This window comes from Neltuma alba, unplaced genomic scaffold (assembly GCF_004799145.2).
Source record: "Neltuma alba isolate B1F8T4 unplaced genomic scaffold, ASM479914v2 tig00010248_pilon, whole genome shotgun sequence".
NCBI lineage: Eukaryota > Viridiplantae > Streptophyta > Magnoliopsida > Fabales > Fabaceae > Neltuma > Neltuma alba.
In genome coordinates, this window is record NW_021635175.1 from 210344 (window position 1) to 236754 (window position 26411).

A 26411-nucleotide genomic window follows, 5' to 3' on the forward strand; every position below is an offset into this window, starting at 1 on the left:
CCAAGATCGAGTCACTTAAATCCGAGCATGGTCATTTTGGGGATGAGCTGGCAGCTGTGCTCCGGCTTTCATATTCTTCTTGCTCATGTTTTTGTTGTACTTCACTTTAATTTTAGTAGCCCTTCTCCTTGATACAAAAACCAGATGGCTAATTTTAGAATATTAGGGTTAACATAATTTTTGATATTTCAAGTTTGTTCTTATTTTGGTTTTGATATCAAAACCTATAATTTGAGACGTGAAAGATCAAAACTAAGATGAGAACAAATTTAAGGACTAAAGATTATATTAACCCTAAATTATATTGCAATGGCATATGTAAATTTCTTGACCATTGGATTGCATAAAGCAAAGGAAACTATTTACGAGATATTTATTATGTGAAGTTTTCAAATCACACATAATCATGTCTTCTATTTTTTTTTTAAAATATTCCTTTGGTCCTATTTATAATAACCTTAAACTGCATTAATTTTTTAAAATATAATGACTCTTCAAGTTAATCCCTCTTTCTTTTTTTAAGATGAAACAAGGGTATCCCCAAGTTATATTGGACTTGAAACTAATTGCAAATTAATCCCTTTTTAATATACACACCTTTAAAAAAATAATGATCTATACTATAATAAATGAAGAACAAAATAGTATATCCATATTAACAATTTAATGAGGTGACATATAAATAGAACAAAAAAAAACTTCTCTATCTGTCTTATAAGTAAGACCAAAGGAGTAACACCATTTGTGATTGAAAATTTGCCATTATATATATATATTAGTAACCTGATTACCTAATTGTGCTCAAGACCTTCTTCAAAAACGTAAAAATAAGGACTCCCATTCTTTTTTTTTTTTTGGCCAACAGAACTCATACAGATCATTGACCAAATGTCCCATAATCCATATATTACAGATCATCCATATTAAAAGCATATCCATAATTTCTTACTAGATATTTCATCCAGACACTTCGAAATGGGATTGTGAATATAGGAATGAGTGATAGACAACAATACAAATAAATTACGAATAAGTTTGATATTTATCTAAGTGAAATCTTGGCATAAACATGTCCTTGATCTTGTTCAATGATGCCACAACCTTGATATATTGTGTAAACATCCTATTTTGTTCGAGCCCACTAAATAATAAAAAAAAATTAAAAATAATAAATAGAAAAATAGAAAAATTCTCCTTGATTCTTGCTTGGAGGCCAAGTTTTAAAATCTCCCAAAAAAGAAAAATCAAGAAAAAATATCTTTTCTATCATAATGGATAATAAAAAGAAAAGATGTGGTTAAATATTGAATGTCCTTTAAATTAGGAAGTGTGGGTTGGATACGTCACATTCTAAATTTTAGACCTAGAAGTACCAAAATTAATCTGAATTGGACAGGCTACTAGACCCTCTTTGGCAGAGGTCCCAGAGATTCCTTAGAAGGACAGCATGATTTCGAAGGATTAAATTGCAAAGAGAAAGTTTTCCGGGATTGAGAACAGAGGAAGTTAGAAACTGAGAAGAAGTGTTAAGGCCCAGGAATAAGAAATAGAGATAAATATGGGTCAAAGGTTATGTTGGAGGCCTCAATGAGGTGAATTTTGAGGTTAAGCCAAATCAGGGGCAAAATTATAATTTTGTAAAGTTTTGGGTTGTAAGGGCAAAAATAAAAATTATGCCTGAAAATCCCAGAAAAATGGTAAGTTAAGGCCTGAACACTTCAGAAAAATTCCAGAAAAATGAAAATAAGGTTCAGAGTCTCGTATGAGGCTAACAATGATGAAAATACCCCTAGAAGGAAATTGTGGAATTCCCAGGGTTTTGACTGATTTGGAATATTTTCAAAAATAAATTATTTAAAGTATAGGGAGGCCTTAGATAATTGGAAGAAAATGAAAAAAAAAATACTTGAGGAATTATCACAGGTTGTAAAAATAATTTCGTCCCCAGAAAGTGAAGAGGTTGGCTTTAATAGAATTTAAAGCATATTTACATGCTATTCGAGGAAAGCCAAAGTTAAATGTCTAGAGGTTGACTTTTGATTTAAGAAAAATTAGAGGAATTCTTTGTGATGAATGAATAGTATTGGTACCCAGAGATAGATTCTCAGAGCTGTGGACCGGTAGAAAGAATTCGGTCAAGATCACTCCGAAATAAATATTATTAATTATTTTAGTGGAAGAACAAGGGAAGAGCATCACCCTCTCTTTGGGCATGTTATATAATGCTATGTGGATTTATTTGAGGAGAGAAAATGATGCCATAACATATCCCAATGGTCCCGGGAAAGTCATGATCTCAAAAAGTACCCTATACGGTGTAGAATGACAAGATAGATGAAGGAATGCCTAAGGATTGTATTTTGCACGAATTTTAGATTAATTTCCTCCCTTTTTAATTCCAAAAATGATGAAGGAATATAGAGGAGACAAGTGTATGGTTAGATGGGAAAAGAAGGTATTACGCGTACGGCTGGATGCAAGACACGTGTACGGTTGGATTAAAAGCATGTGGATTGATGATGTAAGCATGATGTTATGGGACACTTGTCACCATAAAATTAAAAGAGAAAATGGATGGTCCAGATCAAGCCACATATTTTTAAGATTAACGACCCAGATTCAGTCTTGTTTTCTATAAATAACCCCCTCCCCTCCCTCATTTTCGTCCAACCTAGAGGAAAACCTTGGAAAAGTTCTGGCAAAATAGTTTCTAGAGAGAGAAAGAAGAGGGAGAAATAAAGGCCAAGTGGTCATATGCAAGATCAAGCTCTAAAACAAGGTATGTTCATGGTTTTGATGTAGTTTTCACTATCCTTGTTGTTGTTGAGCTTGGTTATGGATTTTAATGATTTTTGGGAACTTGAAACCCTAGGGGGTTATGCTGCATGAAATTCTTAAGGGTAGGAGAAGATGAAATTGATGTTAGAATAATGTTCAAAGGCTTGAAAGGAACACAAATCAGGCGGTTTTATGCTGAAATTGGTTGAATTTCATGGTTGTGTACCTTAAGGAAATGTTTCGGTCAGACCTGGTTCTTATGCCTAGGATGTGATTTTGATGATTTTTATGCTTCCAATGTGTTTAAAATGAAAAATTGTGTGGGGATAAGATGAAAGAATAAAGTTGGAAGCATTGGAGTCAAGACTGGAAATTAAATGACAGATTTCGGTTTTGGCCTAGGACCAGGGCAAGGAGCTGCATTTTGATGAATCTAAGCTTATATTTGGATTCCTTGGGTAAAATTGTATAGGATTGGCCTAAGGGAACAATTTTTACAAAGCTATAACACTATATTATAAATTAAGGAAAAATAGATTAAGTTTAAGGACATAAGTCTTCCATATTGTGTAATTCTTGGCCCTAATGAGTAATGTGACCCTTGTGGCTGTGATTAAGACCTTGATGCATCCAAGAGAAGGTTTGGATATGGTTGAGCAAGCAATCTTAATAGTGAGAAGCAAAAAGGAGTAAGAAGAAAGCTTAAGGACATAAGGTAGCAAACTTGACCTTACTCTTATGTGCTTGGTATTTGCTTGCATGTATGACTTGTTTTTATGTTATGAACTAATGTGTTTTGATTGTGAATGCGTTTGAAATATGCCATAGGCCTATGTGTTCTATGATAAATGCACGATGATTTCTTAACATGTCATTCTGTTATAGAGGTGTTAAGTTGCAAGCATGTTATAAATGCCAAGCTTGCCATGTATGTTTGGGTGGTTATTATTTACTACTAAGATTCTCCCGAATCTTACCCCTCATAACCAACTATTTAGGTCAAGTATGATGGACAATGATTGCATGAAGGAGAACATGAGAAGGAAGGAGAAAAAAATGGAGAATTATTCATGTTAATAAATAAAGCTATTGGTTAATGTATAATTCTCTTATTATGTAAATTATGTATATGAATGCCAATGATGCAATGTATTTGTTTAGAATTTTTATGGCATGAATGGAAAGGTATAAGAATGAATGGGAAAGGATAGGGCCAAGCTATGCATGCCAAAACAATAAAAAGAATTAAAGCAAGAATTGTCCAATGGATAAAACGTAGGTCTTAAAGCAGTCAGTTTTCAGCTCTAGTTTGAGCTATCAAATGTATGAGTTAAGCCATGAAACTTGGCAAACATATTATACACATCCTAAGCTTTAAAATGATAGGTAGATTACCTCAATTGGATGTGTACACTAAGAGATACAAATTTCCAAAATTGAAACAAGAAATCTGAAAGACCTAGAATTAACCTAATGAACAGTGATTTTCATGGAATAAACTGTATGAATTGGGCAAGGATAAATCCAGTTTCATGTTTTTCTCCTCTAGAGAATTGAAAGAGTTTCAAGTAGAATTTTAGAGCACCTCAATATGATTCTTATAGAATTAGTTATGATTTTTCGAGATTGGACCTATAATCAGAAATTTAAACAGTGAATAGTAACCCGAGGACCAATTGTAAATTTTCAATCTACGGGCTTCTTTTGTGATCTGCTGAGCCATAACGCTTCTAAGTGCATACTTTGAGGGGTTAAAGAAAGGATGTTTCAATGCTTGTTTTAATTCTTTTTCTTGTTTTGGCATGCATAGCTTGGCCCTATCTTTTCCCATTGATTCTTATACCTTTCCATTCATGCCATAAATATTCTAAACAAATACATTGCATCATTAGCATTCATATATATAATTTACATAATAGGAGAATTATACATCAACCAATAGCTTCATTCATTAATATGAATAATTCTCCACTTTCTTCTTCTTCCTTCTCATGCTCTCCTTCATGCAATCATTGTCTATCATACTTGACCTAAATAGTTGATTGGGGAGGGGTAAGATTCGAGAGAATCTCAATAGTAAAAGATAACTACCCAAACATACATAGCAAGCTTAGCATTTATAACATGCTTGCAACTTAACACCTCTATAACAGAATGACATGTTTGGAAATCATCGTGCATTTATCATAGAACACATAGGCCTATGATATATTTCAAACACATTCACAATCACTACACATGAGTTTATAAAATCATATAACATAGAAACAAGTCATACATGTAAGCAAATACCAAGCATATAAGAGTAAAGTCAAGTTTGTTACCTTGTGTCAGAGAATCACTCCCTTTTCAGAGAACAACTCACCCCTAATAGAGCTACGTTAACCCTAAGCTGGAGAACCAGCTCTCAAATTGAGAGACATTCTATGGCCAAGACTTGCCGGTTACTTAATCTCTATCCCAACACATTCTTTCATGTCAAATCTCTATTAAGGGAGCCTTTCAACTTGACTCATTCGATCACTATAGCAGTGGTATTTATAAAAGAATACTATTTATCAAGTATATAAGCATAATCGGGCTCTAGGCATCATCAGGAACTTACTTATCTCTCTTTATAAATCAGTTTCTAGTGCAACCATTAGTTTTCACATTCTCATCTATTTATGTTCAACTCTTATGTTGAACTCTATCCTTAAGAAGGATCTTGCCTAACTCTACTCTTTCTAACTTTCTTTACCTTTTGACCAATCATTTCTATGATAAGGTATTGATCATGATACACTAATCGCATCACATAGCAAATATTTAATCACCTTGCTGTGTTGTGTCCAAGCCAGGCACCTCACTTATCATCAATTTTTCATTCAATATCATCTAATCTCTATCCCTGTTGGTTTACTATCCTTTAGGGGTTTCTACCTCTATTCAGGGATTTGAACAAACCATAAGCAACTTGTCCTATTACCTTGCCTCTATTGAGGTCACATCAATTACTTAAGGTTTAGGTTGTCGTCCTTCTTCCCTATTAGGGTATAGACTTCTACCCTTATTAAACTTATTATACTCTTAGCCATTACTCTCTAGGGGAGTTTTTTGACTTTGACTTATACCCCAGTTAAGCTTTCTTAGCTCAATCATTCCTTTTCTCGGGAGAATCTCTTAGCAATGACTACCTATCTCTTAGGTTACTTTCTATCATTCCTTACTTCTCCTCTGTGTCCATTTCCCCTGGAGAAATCACCTTAATCTCATAACCTTAGTTGGACCAATTCTAGTGACCCATCACTTTCTTTGATAGAAATTTTACTCATACCGGGTTTTGCTTGAACCAGTGCTTCGTTTATACCTTTATCAAAACCTTTACTAGAGCCTTTGTTCTATTTAAACAATTGCCAAAACCTTTACTATGATACCAAAATGAAACATTCAATCTTTAACCCCTCAGAATATGCATTTGGAAACGTTATGGCTCAAGTGATTCACAAAACAAGCATATAGATTGAACTTTGTGATTGGTTCTCAAGTTACTGTTTACTGGTAAATTTTAGATTTTTAGTTCAACTTTGAGCAATCATAACTCTTAGCACACACATTCATTTTAAATGATCTATCACTTGTTTTAAATTTCGGGATGTGTACTTTAATCATGCCAAATTTCATGGCCAAAGTCAGTCATTTGTCATACTTCTACTCTGTCAATATTTTGTTGCTTAATTAGAGATAGCTTATCCCTTAACTTGCACTAACAGTTCATGATTAAAACTTTCCATACATAATAACATTCCATTCATACACTAACTATTCCCATACATTATCATAGCTAATTACACAAGCCAACATTATCATTTATCATCACATACCATCAATGGTGGATTTACAACATACATTGGTATATACAGTGTATAACATAATACAACAATTTTCCTAAATCTTTTCTTCTTTCCTTGCTTCCACTTCAGTATCCTTCGCTTGATCATATCACCTATTATGGTTGGTTAAGAGATGGTGAGATTCGGGAGAATCTCAGTAGCAAACAATAACCATCCCAAACATACATGACAAGTTTGGCATTTATAACATACTTGTAACTTAACATCTTTATAACATAATGATATGTTTGGAAATTATCATGCATTTATCATAAAACATATAGGCCTATGACATATTTCAAACACATTCATAATCACAACACGAGTTCATAAAATCATATAATATAGAAACATGTCATACATGCAAGCAAATACCAAGCACATAAGAGTAAGGTCAAGTTTGCTACCTTGTGTCTTTAAACTTTCTCTTTACTTCCTCTTGCCCTCTTTTGCTACCAACCATTAAGGTTGCTTGATCAATCTTTGCCATTCATCTTCCTCAATGTCTCATGACCCTAAATGCATCAACACATCATTTCCATTCATTTATTAGAGCCATGGTAATCAACAACATCAACACTTTGTTTTCTCTGAACTATATTAACTTATAACTTTTGAGCTTGATTTACAATATTTTTAAAATTAATTCCACATGCTACTCCTATATAATTTTGCATGCAGAATCTATTTCTAAGCTCAAAATCAAACTCCTTCCCTATGAACCAACCTTGACCGAATAGTATGCCTTTAGGATCTAAAATTTTCATTTTCAATTCCAACGCTTCCAAACTTGTTTTCTCACCTTTATCCCGTACAATTTTTTTATTTTAAATATGTTGGAAGTATTAAAATAATCAAATCACATCCTAGGCATAAGATCCAAGTCTGGCCAAATTAGTACTCAAGTTGTACAATCATGAAATTCAACCAATTTTGACATAAACCACTTGATTCTTATTCCTTTCAAGCCTTTAAACATTATTCTAACATCAATTTCATCTCCCCTTATTCTTAAGAATTTCATGTAGCATGTCCTCTTAGAGTTTTAAGCTCCCAAAAATCATTAAAATCTATAACAAAGCTCAGCAACAATAAGGGTAGTGAAAACTATATCAAAACTATGAACATACCTTGTTTTAGAGCTTGATCTTGCATATGACCACTTGGCCTTTCTTTCTCCCTCTTATTTCTCTCTCTAGAAACCATTTTGCCAGAGCTTCCCCAAGGTTTCCTCTAGGTTGGACGAAAATGAGGGAGGGGAGGGGGGTATTTATAGAAAAAAACACTGAATTTGAAACGTTGATCTTAAAAATATGTGGCTTGATCTGGACCGTCCATTTTCTCTTTTAATCTTATGGTGACAAGTGTCCTATGACATCATGCTGACCTCATCATGATGACATCATACTTACATCATCAAGCCACATGTCCCCGATCCAACCATACATATGTTTTGCAGCCGGTTGTACACGTGTCTTGTATCTAACCGTACACGTAATACCTTCTTTTTCCCATCTAACCGTACACTTGTCTCTTCCATATTACTTCATCATTAAGGCATTAAAATAGGGAGGAAAAATTCATGCAAAATACAACTCTTAGGTATTCCTCCACTATCTTGCCATTCTACACCGTATAAGGTACTTTTTTGGTTCCTGACTTTCCCGGGACCACTGGGACATGTTATGGGACTATTTTCTCACTTCAAATAAATCCACATAGCATTATATAACATGCCTAAAGAGAAAGTGATGCTCTTCCCTTGTTCTTGCATTAAAATAATTAAAATAATTAATAATATTTATTTCGGAGTGATCTTGACCGAATTCTTTCTACCAGTCCACAACTCCGAGAATTTATCTCTGAGTACCAATACTATTCATTCATCATGAAGAATTCCTCTAATTTTTGTTAAGTCAAAAGTCAACATCTAGACATTTGACTTTGACTTTTCCTGGATAGTATGTAAATAGGTTTTAAATTCCATTAAAACCAACCTCTTCGCTTTCTGGTGACGGAATTATTTTTAAAACCTGTGATAATTCTTCAAGTATTTTTCTCCCATTTTGTCTGATTATCTGAGGCCTCCCTATACTTTAAATAATTCATTTTCAATCACATTCAAAATCAGTCAAAACCTTAAGAATTCCACAAATTCCTTCTAAGGGCATTGTCATCATTTTTAGTCTCTTGCATGCCTCCCAACCTCATTCTTATTTTTCTGAAATTTTTATTAAGTGTTCAAGTCTTAACCTACCATTTCCCATTTTCTTGGATTTTTCTGGGATTTTCAGGCATAATTTCTATTTTAACCAACCCAAAACTTAGTAAAATTATGATTTTGTCCCTGGTTTGGCATAACCTCAAATTTACCTCATTGAGGCTTTCAACATAACCTTTGGCCTACATTTATCTCTATTTCTCATTCCTGGGCCCTGAGACTTCTTCCAAGTCTCTAACTTCCTCTGTTCTCAATCCTAGAAAACTTTCCTTTTGCGATTTAGTCCTTGGGAATCCTGTTATCCTTCTGAGGAATTTCTGGGACTTCTGCCAAAAAAAGTTTAGTAACCTACCCAATTCAGGCTAATTTCGGTACTTCTAGACCCAAAATTTGGGATGTGACAATTATCTCCCTCTCAAAAAAAATTTCGTCCTCGAAATTTTTGGGTCAAACCTCTATCCTTACTTTTAATGAGAGATCAACTGAAGAGAATATCCTCACTTATACTCAACTTTGGCCTCTTTAACTTTTCATTATACCTTATTGCCAGGTTTCAAACTTGGAACTCACGCTAACATAGCTTTCCCTTTCTTACTTTTCTGTCTTATTTAGTTTGAGTTCCCTTGTTGGAAATATTCTTTGAAGCCACAATTATGAAAAGAATAAAAAAGAAAAATTAAAAAATGACAAATTAATGATGATTTTATGCTTAAATAGAAAATAATGTTATGAGCCATAATTGAGAAAAAATAAAAAATAAAAAGAAAATGAGAAACCCTAACTAAAGCTTATAAATAAGGTTTCATGTCAATAGGATCACATCATGTGTATAGTTCTTTCTTTTCTCCTTTGATGATTTTTGTATATTCCGTGCTATTTCCTTGCTTCTTGGGTATTTAACAAAAATGGAAGTGTTCAGAAGATAGGCAATATAAAGGAAAGAATAATTTGGTTGTGAACTTATTTGTGGCTTATGACTCACTTTTTTAGCAACCCATAGTTGGGTTCTTCTCTTTTTCTATTCTATTGCCTTTGATTTAATAATTTTATGATGAATTGTTTTCGGTTGGAGTTTCTTCTTCCTCTTGAAATGGCTCATTCACCAAATCATATGATCCTGTTTATATTGCTTATTAATAGACAAACTCATGATTGTCTCTGTTCCTTCATCTTGTGTCTTTTTTGGTCCGAAATTAAGTTTAAAATACAAATGTACGGGAGGTTTCTGCTTTGCCTATTATTTCAGCCCAAAAGATCTGTAGTGTGAGGGAGCATATTAATTAACAAATTACAACATAACTATTTATGGTCTTTTACCTACCAACTTATGCTGTTGTTTGAACTGCTCAGCACATTCTAGTTGACGGAATGCTCCAGATGTTGTTTACCCTAAGGATTGTCTTGGCTTATATTCGAATTTTCTAACAATTGCAGGAGTGCAATTGTCCTAGGCACCGGTATTCCTCTTTCTCTCTTTCTGGTCTGGAATGCTGTTATCCTTGGAACTTTTGGTAATAATGAAATGGGAGTGGACCCATTACAACAATTGAGATCCACAAAATAGTTGGAGTGAGTCCGCACAAAATTTCACATATTTTTTAGCCTGAACTATAATAAAGACACCTGAAGTTTTGGCATCTGATTCTGCAGCCTATAGTTGAAGCATTTTCGCTTCTTGCAATTGTAAGATCTTACATCAGATTTTTTTTGGCTTTGTCAGACTTTCTTGCAGACTGTAAGTGCCCCTTTTTTTCTGGGGGTTCGGTAATAACGTAGAGCTGAGAGTTTGATAACTTTTTCATGATTATCTCGCTTTATGTTTCACTATATATGTGTGTGTGTGTGGGTATCACATTTTTTAATAGCCTTGAATCTATTGCTTTGTTCCAATAGATGTCAAATAATGCTTAGGCCTAGCGGGTTGGACTTGCTGCAGCTGACATAAGATCTCAACTATGTAATGAAAAGATCATTTAGGGTACGAACATGGACAAAATAGAAACCGTCTATACCTTCTACTGAATTTTCAAGTTAATTGAGTTATGCTGCAACTAGGATTGACCTTTAATCTTCTGTCTATTGTTTTTAAATTAAAGAGGCAGACATTATCAGATTGAGATTAGAAATAGGATCAAACTCCTGACTATGGAGCATCCATGCCACTAGGCTAGATGGCCTTTAGCATCATTTCTCCATTGTAGTGCATAAGACTACTGAAGAATTATATCATTTTGTCATGTTAATTATTTGGATTTTCAGTCTTGCAGTTCCCATCTGGTCAAAACAAGCCCCTGCCATTTGTTTTAGCTTTAGTCCCACCGCTGGTACTTTCATTGTTGGACCCCGAAATATTTTTCAAAGCCTTAGACTTTGCTGGAACATATGGAGGTATATCAACAATGAATGCCTGGGCATGTCTCATTGCCTTTGTTTGTTGATTTTTTCCATCAAGTTAATGTTCAGCCTGAAAAATGGGACTATGTCCATTATTTATTTTTTCTATATAATTCATAGTTTTTTTTATTGGGGATTAATTCTGGTGCAGCAAGTTTTTCTCATAGTTTCATTTCAATTTGTAGTGTTGGTGCTCTTTGGAATTATTCCAGCTGCAATTTCCTGGTCTGATAGGTACTCAAATTCGAATTCAGATTCATCTGCACCTGTAAAACTACCTGACCTAGTTCCCGGAGGGAAGATCGCTCTATTGCTGGTTCTTGGAGATGCTGGATGTGTTGTTCTTTCTGAATTGCTTGAGCACTTTCAGGGCTTTCAAAAGATTTAATTTTCTTTTTTCCATTTTTTGATGATGAATGAACTATATCTCAGTACTCCTCCAGTCTTTAATATAAGACCCATTTAACTAATTTGATTAGATTAAGAAAGTTAGGTAAGTTAGTTAATTATAAGAAAAGTGACACATTTTTCCTAAAATACCATAATCATCTTTTTTAATACCCTCTCCCTCTTCTATTTGATTATAGTTGAGGGAGTATCTATAGGGATAATTTAGAGAAAATTGATAAATATAAGAAATAAATCTTATATTTAGGACCAAAACCAACTTAAGAATTGAGTCCTATATTAAGGACTGGAGGAGTATAATGTAAAGAAGTGCTTTGAAATGAATGGTTCCATACAAAATATATCTATCTCTACTCATCTTGCACCCCCAGATTGTTCCTTAAAATCTGCTTTTTGTTGTGTACTTGAAGCAGAAGGATTCAACAGGAGCCGAGGTTTTGTTAAATACATACTCATTTGCTTCTAGCTATTTAATTAATTTCAGTAAATTATTTAAATCTAATAAAAGTGACCTGATTTTTCTATAATATGCCTATACAACATCATTTTATATATGTCCTTTTAAATTTGATAAATTAATTAAAAAATAATAAATACTTTCTATCTAGTTCTTACATTTTTTTTTATCAGCTATCTAGTTCTTACATTTAGTATAGGAGAAGTATTTTTTTTAACGAGAGTATAAAAGTAAAATTTTAATAAATGTTTCAGATAAGAAGATGATGTTTCTTATAAATAAGACTAGGAGAATTCTGAAAAAAAAAATCTTATTAAAATGACTCATGGAAGTACTTGTTTTACAAGAACTAGGTTCAAATGTTGTGTTGAAGGTAATAGCTGTATTGGTAAATAATATTTTGGTATTTTCCTAGAAGTGTCTTCAATTGTGAGGTCATCTAAATCTTATTTTCAGAAAGGGGGAAAATAGGAGTTGCTCATCAAAGGGTCAGGTGGCGAAACCGCTTAACTTGTCAACCATCATTTGAAAAATTATGTTTAGCCTATCAATCAATTATTATTTAAATCTTGTTATTAGAGGTGTACAAAAGTCCGATAATCCAGTTTAGTTCAACTTCAACTTGAAGTGATCTAGTTGAGTCCGGTCTAGTCCAACTAAATAATGTGATAAAAATAGACCAGACTAGTTGGTCAGATTGGATTGGGTTCAAGATCAAGTGGTTAGATCACCTGGACTAGTCCATTTTGGACTTGGTGATTTTTTTTAAAAAAATTTTGTAAATCAAAATGTTGTTTTTGATTGTTACTTAATATTGTTGGAAATTCTTATGATTCATAATTAAGTCTTAATGTTTTGGGATGATTTTTATATGATTATAGGTTTTTTGTTGTCCTCATTGTGTTAATTAGTATGAAATATTGATTCCCATAAAGAAAAAATTGAAAAGAAAAAATTAAGGTTATGGACTATTTGGACCAATCCAGATAATCCGATGGACCACATCCAGTCCAGTTTGACTTTTGATTATTAACGGACTGGACCAGATTATGTATTGTCAAAGCCAACCTAATCCAAAATCATATAAGACTTTAGATTGGGTTCTGATCTGATCCGATCTATCAATTTTGCTTGTTATCAAGTTTGGACAAAAAAAGGGAGTTTTACTACCAACTTGCTTATTACCCCCACCAAAAAAAAAAAAAAGAAACAAATTGAAAGTAGTTACTCAAAGAAAAACGATGCCACAATTAATTAAAATCAACATGTGAAATTTACAAAAAAAAAAAAAAACTCAGAACTTTTATTTATTATTATTTTTCCATTAATCTTTTCTTTTTTTTTTCTTTTTACTCATTAGCGCCTCAATCAACGGTGAGGCCTAAACAGGATTGAAGATTTTAGTTAGACGAGATAGAATGATATAAAAAGTATATACGTAATATCCGATTGAAGTTTATTTTGATTTAATTATCATGTTTTTTCCCCCTCCATTCTAACCATTTATTTATAGTAATTTGTAATAATAGAAATAACGAAGTTAGGATCATAGTGGGAGGGATCTGGGTTTGAGGCATAAGAACTAAAGAACATGCAAATATAACATATATTATTCAATGTATGATGAATGCATACCGGTTCAAGAACAGTGATTACTACAAATATTTGTAATCCAAGATAAGATTCAGTGAAAATGATAATCTCTGTCATGTCGTTGAAAGGTTTTGGAAAGGTAAAGTATGACCAAAACGCACACACGCCAAGTCAAAGTTCATGCAAATAGGTTGACCCCAAAGAGTTACACTTCCCTATACAACCATGCTTAAAGCCAAACGCATCGCCAGGTATTGAAAGATCATCCTTCACACTGGCCGAGCCTGCTCTCGCATCACTAAGTTGTTCTTCTAAGGTGTTAATTTGAGACTCCAACTGATCCAGCTGCTTCAACTTCTTGTGATATTCGCTTGCATATCCATCACTCTTTGGCGAATAGATGCCAGCCACATCTTGTTAAAGCCAACGTATTCCAGTTCATAACATAGATTTTCAAATTGCTCCATCTTTGAATCATCCATGGTCTTTGGTGTCCCTGATTCTAAAAATGCCAACATGTCAGCCAAAGACTCGTATCCCACCTTGCAAATCCTGAGAGTCCTCTGTGAGAGTTTCCATTCCCATAGATGAGGATAATTGACAAATGCTTCTTTGAGTAAGCGAGCCCGTGTTTCCTTAATCATAAAGAGACGATGAAAATCAACCAACTCCTCTGCGTGAGGTGAAGATGAAGTTGCTGCTTCTGCAGTGAGGGGAGTGGTAGTGATGCTGCTACTTGGTGAATGCGTTGCTGATTGCCCTGGCAGAGGAAGAGACCCTGCAGATAAAATTGATGCCAATTTCGTTATATAAAATTGGAGAAAGTTGGATACTCTAGTTGTAGTTTGCAGCTTATTTGAACCTTGGAAACATTCCTACTGATATTTTGAAGTCATTAAATGATGAGAAATCTGGGGAGATATATTAATTCTTCTGAGCAATTCAAATGATACCTTTGTATTCTTGAGGAGCTTGTTGCGGGTCGGTCACAATCTGCGGCTGTTTGTCAATCAACACCTGTAAATGGAACGAAAAATCATAGCATTTTAGGTTGTCCTCTTTATAATGTTATCCCATCAAGAAGCAGGTGATGAAGTTACCTCTGATGCAGTTCTGAGTGCTGATTCTTCTGGTGCAGAATCTTTTTGAAAACCGACCTTTGCTATTTCCATGTTACTCTGTGCATTATATGACAAATGATAGGTATTACTTTCTAAGTTTAACTTCAGTGATGAACTTAATTTTATAAACCTAAAATGAAAGTAATTTATTGATGTAAATGCAAGTAACAGGACTCAAAACACAACTCTCTCGAGTCACTGAGCCAATTATTACATCAAATTCTTTTGATTGAGGATGAACCTCTGTAGCGTCTTGAACCTTTGCAACATTTGCATTAAGTTCAACCTGTGATTCTTTATCGATCAACTCCTGTGTACCAACCACCAATTTTAGCCTTTTACGTTGTACTCTAAAAAATGTTATTGCTATAATGAAGAGTGTGATGAGCCTACCTGTGTTGATGTTCCCAGTTTTGATTCTTCCAGTCCAGGATCTTTATGAAGGCCTCCCTTACCACTTTTCGTGCAACTCTGCAATAATTTCCAAATGATAAATTTCATTTTCTATGTTACCTTCATAAATGAACTTATTTTGATAAACCTAAAGAAAAACGCCACGAGTTAAATTATAAGGTTTGGAGGAGGGAGTTGATACCAGATCTCAATACCCATGGATAAGGCTAAATTTAATTTGGTCCCCATAATTCAAAAATTCTTAATTGAGCAGCTATAGATGGGGGGAAAAAAAAAGAAGGTTTATTAACTGTTTCATTTGCTATTATACTTCTGGCAGTAATTCCTTAAATTTTATATACACGGCTTATTAGATTCATCTCCAAATCAATTAACTTGAGTTACTTAAAACGGTTTGCATCACAAAGCATGTAAGAAAGTCAAAGTTACTTCAATTTCTTCTTTTTCTGCATTTGTTGGCATAACATCAAAATTCCATATAATTAGATGCATCAGTAAAATTTAGATTGATTTTTTTGGTGTCATAAATCATGCATGTTGATGTCGGGGATCAAATTAACATGTTAAGATACATGGGGGCATAGTTAACGATTGAGTGAAACTACAACAACCACAAGGATAATTTTTTAAGAGAAGTCCACCAAATGAAGAAAAATAGTAATAGGAATTAGGATACGCCTCTCGCAGGTTCATTGAATCAACTGGACAAAATTTCTGCTCTGGGAGGCCTTCTTGAGTGTCAACAATTTCAATTTCTTGTGAGTGGGGAAGAACCTCTGCGGCTGCTTGTACCTCATAGGGTAAATATTCAGGGAGCATTTATTGATAAGAAGTCGCAGTATAATACGTAGATTTAAAAAAAAAAAAACACAAAAGAAAAGAGGTATTCATAAATATTACAAATTGGGAAAAAAAAAAAAAAAAAAGAAAACCAAACAAAGAACAATTAGAGAAATTCATCCCCGTACCATCCTGCTTGAGCAGGTGAAAATTTGAACCTGTTGCCATAGATCCACTTGGAATGACATTATTGCCTTTCTGATTCTCCTTATCTCTGCTATCATCGTGAATATTAGAAGGGACAATAGCCAAGCTCCTATCTTCATTTGAATGAGTTGATCCAGAATGTGATGGTGCTTCTTTGTGTTGGAGGATGGCAATAACTTCACTAGAACCTGAAGCCATGGTGGGTGACAAGGAATCCACAGATGGATTCCCAACAGCTGCCCCATCAACTTCTTTGCTTTCTTGACAGCTCGTGGAACTCTGCTCAGTTACATTACTGTTGTCCTCTTCCTCCTCTCCTTCTTCCTCTTCTAATTGCAATTTCAGAAATCAGAAATCAGAAATTAACTTAGAAAAAAAGTCACACATCAGTTAGAGCAATAAGTCAATATATTGTTTCATAAGTTATGTAAAATGGTTTTTTTTGGCCCAAATCTTTTCCATTGAAAAATTTGAAAAGAATTTTTCACCTGGTCTTTTGTATTCTTGAAGCAAGTCTTCTGCCTTTAAAACATCAGTTAATGCTTGTTTCAGCTTTGGACAATCATGCACGTGACATAGCTCACATTGCAACTTAATGCCTCGGTGGATAATGATCAGACTTGGTAGCTTCCCTAAATACAGAACATTGAGCTGAGGAAGCATTTCTTCTGCGTCACCTTGAGAAACTTCCTTACTCTTGCCTTTTACTACATATTCCAATCCAGAGCAGTCTATTATCTCCAAAGAGGTCAACCACATGAAGGTTTTTGCAGTTAATACTGTGAACAACGATCTCAGTCTTGGACATGATTTTACAGTCAGGCTTTGAAGATTGGATAGATTGAATGATTCTGGAAACATGACACCTTTTATAGTTTTTAACTTGCTCCCTTTCCACACATGGATGAGCTCTGATAGACTTTTCAAACTAAGGAAGCTAAGACTTGGAAAGATAGCCTGTCCACCGTCTTCTTCAACTATTTCGTTCCTTTTATCTGCTTCAGCACTATCATCTTTCAGTAGAACTTTCATTCCAGAACACTCTTCTATCTTCAAAGTCTTCATCAATTTCAAGGTTTTAGCAGTTGATACAGTGAACAACGACCCTAACATTGGACAAAATTTTACTGCAACCTTTTGGAGATTGCAATTATCTCCAAATGGCCCTGAAAGTAGTTACACGTAGATTCTTTTATATCAGATCTACAAAAATAATACTACCTTCGATCATAAAGAAAAACAAAAGAAAAAAAGGTGCATGTTTAAGTGTACCGGTGTGCAGGCCACCGTAATACTCATGCTCAATGATTTGCTCTAGCTGGGAACAATCTTCTATGATTAGTTCACGCAATGCAGATACGTATGTCATCATCCGGAGTGAGAAAATGCATTTTAGTTCTCCACATTTATATATTTTTACTCTTCGAAGGTTGTGAAGTTGTTTGTGACCCTCACATGTGTACCTCAAATTAGGTACATTCTCCATAATCAAACTTTGGAGGCATGATAAGGATAATGACTTTGATTCCATATCAGTTGAAAATGCTTTCCATTTTGCAGTCTTCAAGATCAAAGCCTTATGCACCACTTTGCACAACCATGTCTCTCCTCTGTTCTGCTCGAAGTTCCAACTCCTATAAAATTACCCGCATGATCAGTAAAATAAAAGTATCATGATGGAAAACAAATAATTAGCCATTTAAGGTGCATTCTTCTTAGTTCCTAAACGTGTGCGTCTAATAAAAAATTACATTACCTGCTCATTAGACTTGCCACCACCTTGCTGAATTGCTCCTGAATCTAAATCAGAAGTGATGCTCAAATTTGGACATCTCTTTCTATATAGTTTGGCAACGTCTGGCCAACTTATGCGATAATTTTGCGGACAGATGCTTGTGATATTTGGCAAGTCATTAAGTTTCAATACTTTCAGAACTGGAAGATCAATCCTGCTGTCAGATGCGCCTTGATTTTGACCTTCTTCATGTCCATATTTGCCGAACACATTTTTCAACAGACCAGCATCTTCTACTTCGAGAGACTCTAGCTGCAAACGGCCACCGACTAAAGATGCTGGCATGACGAATTCCAAATATGGACATCCCTGGACGCAGACTTGTTTCAATTTTGGGAAAATAGGAGCCGTTGGAGTAATATCATCATCTTCCTCCTCATCTTTTATTATATGCTATAGGGCAATGCAATCTCGTACTTTCAGAATTTCCAACGATGACATGGTATGAGCAGTAGAATATGTCAAGATAGATGTCAACTTTGGACAATCCTCCAATTGTAGGTGCTTGAGGTGACAAAAATTCAGCATGCCGATAGAGTCAATACAGCGCAATTGGCTACATTCCACTATAAACAGCTCTTGTAAGTTCTCAAAAAGATCGAAAGGAGGCGGACCATAGTACAAGGCGTTGAAGCACTTCATGGTTTTGATTTTCAGCTTTAGCAACCTGGAGAGAACAGTTGTAGCTTGATGTAGCGGATGATTTTTGGTGTCAATGAAGCATTCTATGTTGTCAGAATCATGAAGTAAGAATTCTGTTAACTCACACTTTCTGTCTATTGGAATCATATCAGGGAAGATGTTTCTGCAATCTCTTTGGACATTTTTCAAGAAAAGAACCTCTAAATTTTGTGCCATATTCTTCATTTCTTCATTTGAGGTAGGGACGTTGAAACCATTTATAGATGTGAATTTTTTTATCCAATAATCATCCAAAATATCTATGGAACTTCCACTTTCAAGATGGTACCTTCACGGTACCTGAGAGGAGCTAATTTGGTGAAATATTATAACAACATTATGATCATTTGACACCATTTCTAGAAGACTGTTTTCAACAAAATATAGCTGTTCAAGTTGGGAACATCTTGCAAGCACCTCAAAAGGATTGCTTCCTATTTTGCACCCTGATACTTCCAACAAACTTAACCTTCTTAGTTCTGCTAATTCTTCAGTTAGCTCCTTGATTACACAAAATAACAGTTCAATAGTGTCAAGCATCTTCAGTGTTCCCAAAATAGAGATGTTGTTTAAGGTCCATCCTCTCAAGCAACAAGTTCAAAGATTTTTTAACCCATCCATTGATAGAGGCAGCAGTAGACTCGGGGTTGTCAAATATAGATGTATGTATTATGGGCAGCACCTTGAGCTCTATCATCTTAATAAAAAAATCATCTGAAAACTTAGGTAAACATCCACCATCATTAGATAAAAACAGAAGCTCAAGTTCGGGACAATTTAATTGACTCGGGTATTCCTTTATATCATGACAACATAATTTTGTTGTGCCTTTCATATAACCCCTCTCTGTTAAAGCTATTAGGTTCTCTTCAGGCCCCATGATCACTTGAATTTTCTTTTCCAACATAAAGGCTGCTTCCCGCACCAAGTCGTGCATGCGACAATATTGTCCTTTTTCATCTACCAGTAGCAACAAAGAAGAGGCGATGAGCTTATTATGTTGATTGATGCTTCAATTATTTTTTAGAGTCAATTATTTAATTATTTTATTATCAGTTTGAATAAGTCAAAGCCAATCCCATGTAATCCGATATCCCCACTCGCCCACTCTCTTTTATTTATTATTTACATTCAGTTTATTTTCAGAAATTTAGGCGTGCCCTTCAAGTCAGTGTACGGTTATATATTTGCTGCAATATTCATCAATAAATGAACACAAAACATCATTTTGGTGCTGTCAAGAGAATCATTAGTTATGTTGCAGGCACTATTGATTTTGGAATTTGGTACTCAAAAATATCAAATTTCAAATTATTTGGCTTTTCTGATAGTGATTGGGCAAGTTGTATTGATGATAGAAGAAGCACTTGGGGATATGTTTTCTCCCTTGGTTCAGGTGCTATTTCATGGAGCTCGAAGAAGCAAGACACTGTGGCTTTATCCTCATTTGAGGCAGAGGATGCAGCAATAACTTCAGCAGCCTGTCAAGCTGTGTGGCTTAGAAGATTATTAGCAGATTTTCTTCAACCACAACAAGATGCAACAGAGATTTATTGTGACAACAAATCATCCATTGCAATGACAAAGAATGCAGCTTTTCATGGCAGAATGAAGCACATTGATATCCGGCACCACTTCATTCGTGATCTTGTAGCAGATGGCACTATTGCATTGAAGTATTGTAGAACAACTGAGCAAGTTGCAGATATAATGACCAAGTCACTCTCTATTGGCAAAGTTGAAGATTTCATATCGCAGATGGGTGTTTGCAGCTTTGAAGCAAAGGGGAGTGTTGATTGATGCTTCAATTATTTTTTAGAGTCAATTATTTAATTATTTTATTATCAGTTTGAATGAGTCAAAGCCAATCCCATGTAATCCGATATCCCCACTCTCCCACTCTCTTTTATTTATTATTTACATTCAGTTTATTTTTAGAAATTTAGGCGTTCCCTTCAAGTCAATGTTATATATTTGCTGCAATATTCATCAATAAATGAACGCAAATTCATCAGCCTTTCTATTATGTTATTTTACTACACCAACATATTAATGATTGAGCGCACTGCGATTCTAGCAATTTCATATGAGTCAACAAATCTAGTCAAAATTTCCAAAGGGATCTTTGAATCTTCTGGAAAGAGAGCACACAAAAAGAGAAGTGATCTCGCTTCATCATTGCTCAAGTTATCGATACTTAATTTCACACATGCATAAACAGTTTCCATATGACTTGATATATTTGTTGTTTCATGATATCTCAATCTCATAAGTGCTCCCTTCCAAACATCTTCTGGTTTGTCTTTCAAAGCTCTAGCCACAGCAATAATTGCAGCAGGTAATCCTTGACATTCTCTTAAAATCTACAGCGCCAAATCTTCTACTGTATCTGGTATCACGCCAGAATGCTGTTGGAATAAATCCCAAGCTTCCGGTTCAGGTAGAAGGGATAAATACACCATTTTTTGGCAATCCATCAAGCTACGTAATTTTTGTAGCCGTGTAGTCCAGACAACCTTGCAATTTTTACCAAGGGGAATCCCTACATCCTCGAGTCTAAGCGCTTGCCAAATATCATCCAAGATTATGAGAATTCTGGCACCACACTCTAATCTCAGTTGTAGTCTTTTAGCCCTTCCAATCTCAGTCTCTTCTTCCATTCTCAAGCCTAAGTAGTCTGCAATTTGACCCTGAATATTTCTAATGTTTGGAAGATTGGACACCACGGCAAAGGCTATCATATCAAAAAGTTCCAAGCTCTTCACTTCACGACACACCTCTTTGATGAAGAATGTCTTTCCGCAACCCCCATTCCACAAAGACCAATAATGTAAATGTCATTATCTTCCAATGCCGCCAGGATTTCATCGTACGGCCTTTTTCTGGATTCAAACATGCTGACATTGTTGCGGCGTTTGATCTTGGGTTGAGGTGCCACTGTCAACATTTCATTGACCTGCTTCACTACTTCAGTCATTTGTCCTAAATGCTTGCCTACTTTATATCGAGACAACTAATTAGGAAAAACACCGTTACAATAGCTCTTGCTTGCTTCTGCTTTGCGTTCCAACTTCTCCACTTCTTCTATCATAGCTCTTGCTTCTTCCACTTGGTCCTGCTGCAAAGGGTCTCCCGATGTCTTAACATCTTTTAATTTTGATATTAACAAGTCATTTTCCTCTCAGTTTAAATTCTAGGAAGAAGAGGAAATATTTTAATGAGGCGCACTGTTCACAGGCGTTTGTATTCAATAAATAGGTAGGGTAATGAACCCTAGAATGTACAAATGAATGCCACGTATGTATGTACTGTGTAAAAGTTACAGAAGACTCTAGAATATTAAATAACAGATTGCTATTTACAATTGAGCCTATTGTTAATGGGCTTGGATTGAGGATAATATAATGCTTTAACATTCCCTCTCAAACTGGGCCCAGGAGAGATTATTAGGCCCAGTTTGTCTCTGAACATCTGGAACTTCGATGAAGAGAGTGCCTTGGTGAATAGATCAGCCAACTGATCAGAGGAAGGAATATACTGAATGCGTAGCTTTCGATCAAGCACACTATCTCTCAGATAGTGTATATCAAGCTCGATGTGTTTTGTGCGAGCATGATAGACTGTATTTGAAGCAAGAGCTAAGGCACTTAAATTATCGGACCAGGCAATCGGAGGATTCTTCAGTCAAATGTTGAATTCACCAATGAGGGATTGAATCCATGCCAATTCAGTTGCAAGATTTGCAAGGGCTCTGTATTCTGATTCATCACTTGACCAAGCTACTACTTGCTACTTCTTAGTTGACCAAGAGATGAGAGAGTCACCGAGGAATACACAGTACCCACTTATCAATCTGCGATCATCCGGGCATATAACCCAATTAGCGTAAGTGAAACCTTACAAGGTAAGATGAGTACTGGGTTTTACATGCAGAGCCAGATTAGTAGTTCCCCTGAGATACCGCAGTATTCTCTTGAGTGCCTGCCAATGTATATCAGTGGGTCGAGATAAAAATTGACTTAATTTGTTTACTGCAAAAGTGATATCCAGTCGAGTATTGATCAAATATTGTAGTGCTCCAACGGCTTGTTTATATAGTGTAGGATTCTTCAATGAATTTCCATCTGATTTCGAGTAGTGCTTATTCACCACCATAGGAGTTGGAACAGGGGAGCAATTTGCGATACTGAATTTCTCCAGGATATTCATAATATACTTTTCTTGTTTTAAGTATAGCCCGGTAGCATCTTTGTAAGTCTCTACTCCAAGAAAATGATGTCCCAAATTCTTTAAGGCAAAATGTGAGTTGAGCTGCTTGATAGATAATTCCAGGATTTGATTTGAATTTCCAGTCACAACAATATCATCAACATATATCTGCACATAGATAACAAACCTTTTTTCTTTGATAAAGAATAAAGAGTTATCACTCTTTGAATGATTAAAACCCTAGGAGTGCAGGGTAGATTTTAGCTTGTCAAACCAGGCTCTAGATGCTTGCTTTAGTCCATAAAGAGCTTTGTTTAGAAGGCACACATGATTAGGAAATTTTGTTGACACAAACCCTTCAAGTTGCTTCATGAGAACTTCTTCTTGCAAGTCTCCATTTAAAAAGGCATTATTGATATCTAGCTGCCTTATTTGCCAACCAAAAGTCACAGCCAGAGTAAGAACAAAACGTAGTGTTGATGTCTTTAGAACAAGGCTGAAAGTTTCGTCAAAGTCTATGCCTGGACATTGTTGAAATCCCTTTGCCATGAGCCTAGCTTTTAGGCTTGAAAACTGAGCCATCTGTATTTGTTTTCAGTCTAAAACCCCATTTGCAATCCATTAGTTTTCTATGTCCTCGATAAGACACTAATTTCCATGTGTTATTTCTGATTAGGGCATTGTACTCATCTATCATTGCTTTTCTCCAGTCTTCTGATTTTAATGCTTCTGTAACACATGCAGGTTCTTTGAGAATAATTGAATCTGTACTAACAGCACCAACATAGGGCTCCTTGGGTTTGTAAATACCCATTCTGCTTCTGGTTACCATCGGATGTCGCATTAGAACTGGAGCTGTATCATTAGAAGAAGGAGAGGTGGATGGTGAGGAGGAGTCAAATGATGAACTTCCTTCTGCAGCTGTATTTCTGATTGATGATAGTTGGTGGTTGTTTCAGTCTGGTATGGATGGGCTTGAAGACTGAGTGGGAAGCTGACTCTGTTGTCTAGATTCCTCAGCAGCAATTTGTGGTTGAGTAGGAATTGATGGTAATGGCAGTGTTGAGTTTTGAGAAGCATTATGTTGATTTCCTGAATCTAAAATTGGACATTTAGTTGGAAGGGAGGAGACAGCTGGTTTGAAGAATTCCCTTAGATGCACCAGCTCTTCAGGTAACCTTCTTTTATTAATAAATCCTGTGGAAAAAGGAAATTCATCTTCATTAAAAACAACATGTCTAGAGATATATACTCTTCCATTTAAATCTAGACACTTGTAACTCTTAAGAGAGTTACTGTAGCCAATGAAAACACATCTAGTGGTTCTGAATTACAGCTTGTGGTTGTTGTAGGGCCTGAGACAGGGATAACAAGCAGACCCGAATATCTTTAGAGATTCATAATCAGGAAGTTTACAGAATAATCTCAGGAAAGGTGAGCCTCCTCCTAAAACAGGTGTTGGCAACTTGTTTATTAATTTTGTTGCTGTATGAAATGCCTCCTACCAGTAAAATGGGGGCATTTTTGCCTGTGCTAGTAAGGTTAATCTAGTCTCAACTATATGCCTATGCTTTCTTTCAGCTCTACCATTTTGTGGTGAAGTGTGAGGACATGAGTGCCTAAAATGAATTCCAAATTCTTGCAACGAGGTGGTGAACTTTCATATTCACTACCCCAATCACTTTGCACTATTTTTATTTTGCTGTCAAACTGTTTTTCTGCATAATTTTTTAACTGAATAAATGCATTTAGAGCTTCATTTTTAGATTTCAAGGGAAAAATCCAAGTATACCTGCTATAATCATCTAGGAAGAGTATGTACTATCTAAAACCATTCATGGAGACTAGTAGGGCTGGTCCCTAAAGGTCTGTATGTATAAGCTCTAGTAATTTGGATGCACGGGAGGTTGAAACCTTAAATGGTAGATAGTGCATTTTTCCATATTTGTAAGATTCACAAAAGAAAGAGTCATCCTCATTTCCAAAATTTACTTTAAGATTACATTCACTAATAAGCTTGTTCAAAATTCTATTACCATGATGACCAAGTCTACAATGCCAAAAACTTTTATTGAAATTTTTAGTCCTAGATGCTGAATCTTTGACTCTTTTTTTTTGCTATGTAAACTAGAGCTATTGTCCCATCTTTCTTCTTTTCACAGATTCTGAACATACCACCATCAATTTGTTTTCCCTGAAGCATAATTTCCCCTGTTTCCTGGTCTTCCACACAAACACCATGTTTATTAAATATCACATTAGCATCATTGTCAGAAGCCACTTTGTAGAACTTAGAAGGTTCTTTTTAATTTTAGGAGTGTAAATAACATTATTCAGTTTGACCTTCTTTTGATCAATATTCTGAACAGTGGCTGAACCTATTTTTTTGACTTTCAGCTTAAAACCATCACCAACAATAATATTCATCTTACCAAAGGGAGTAGCAGGATCATCAAGTTTGGCTAGATCCTTAGTGACATGGCTTGTTGCTCCACTCCATATACTAGGAATCATCATTAACAGTCTCTGGAGTTGCCCAATAAGCACTCTCGTAATCAGAATAGGAGTTGGAACCTTTATTGCCTTTCGTTTTCTTACTTCCAAGTTTGACAAAACATCTATCATAGCGATGAAAACAAGTATCCACTGTGTGACCCACCTTATAACATAGCTGGCATCTGGGAGGAGCATCATCATTGTTGTGGTTGAAGCATCCACTGCCTCTGTTGTTTCTACCTCTGCCTCTTTTGTTACGGTTTCCTCGGCCTCCACGCCAAGAGTATCGTGGAGCAAAGTTGTCTTTAGCTCTAGCAAGGTTCATCGTAGTTGAGTTTAGTGACAGCTAGGATAGTTGATTGAGTTGATCCATTCTACTCTCATAAGTGTACAGTGAGGTTGGCATGTCAAACCAGCTCAGATCATCAGCTTTCACTTGAAGTTAACTTGCCCTTAATTTGTCGTTTTGGGGTTACTCCAAAAATTAACCAAATTAATATAATATAGTGCACAATCCGGGTTGTATTCACTTTGAGGAGCCGAAAATGGAATTAAATTCTAGTAAATAAATACAAGTAACCTAAACTATAAAAAGGGATTTTTGATTTTGAAAAACTGTTAATTAAATACTACGAATCAAATTAAAATAAAAATATTTTTTTTTGTTTTTATATAAAAGTGATTAAAATGAATGAAGATTAAAGAAATGAAAATGAGACACACAAGTAACAATGATAATAATCAATCCTCCAATTCAACAATGTAGGCAATCGTCACCTTAAAAGATGTGGGAGTTAAAAACAATGAATTAAGAATTATAATTAAGCTTTTAATCCAACAACCGAGCTACCTCGAGTTGCCACAAAATATTTTCCTAAAATCCCAACTTACTAATTGCAACCAGAATAGTAAACTGGGATTAAGGATGCTAAAAACCAATGCTTAATTAGAACTCTTAAATCCAAAATAACAGAATTAAAGCTAG

At 35.1% G+C, this 26411-nt stretch overlaps 1 pseudogene; it reads left to right on the forward strand.

Annotated features, from left to right (window-relative positions):
* Positions 1 to 14673, forward strand: part of LOC114755300 (tyrosine-specific transport protein 2-like) — a 147009-nt pseudogene extending 132336 nt beyond the window's left edge.
* The last annotated feature ends 11738 nt before the right edge of the window (positions 14674 to 26411 follow it).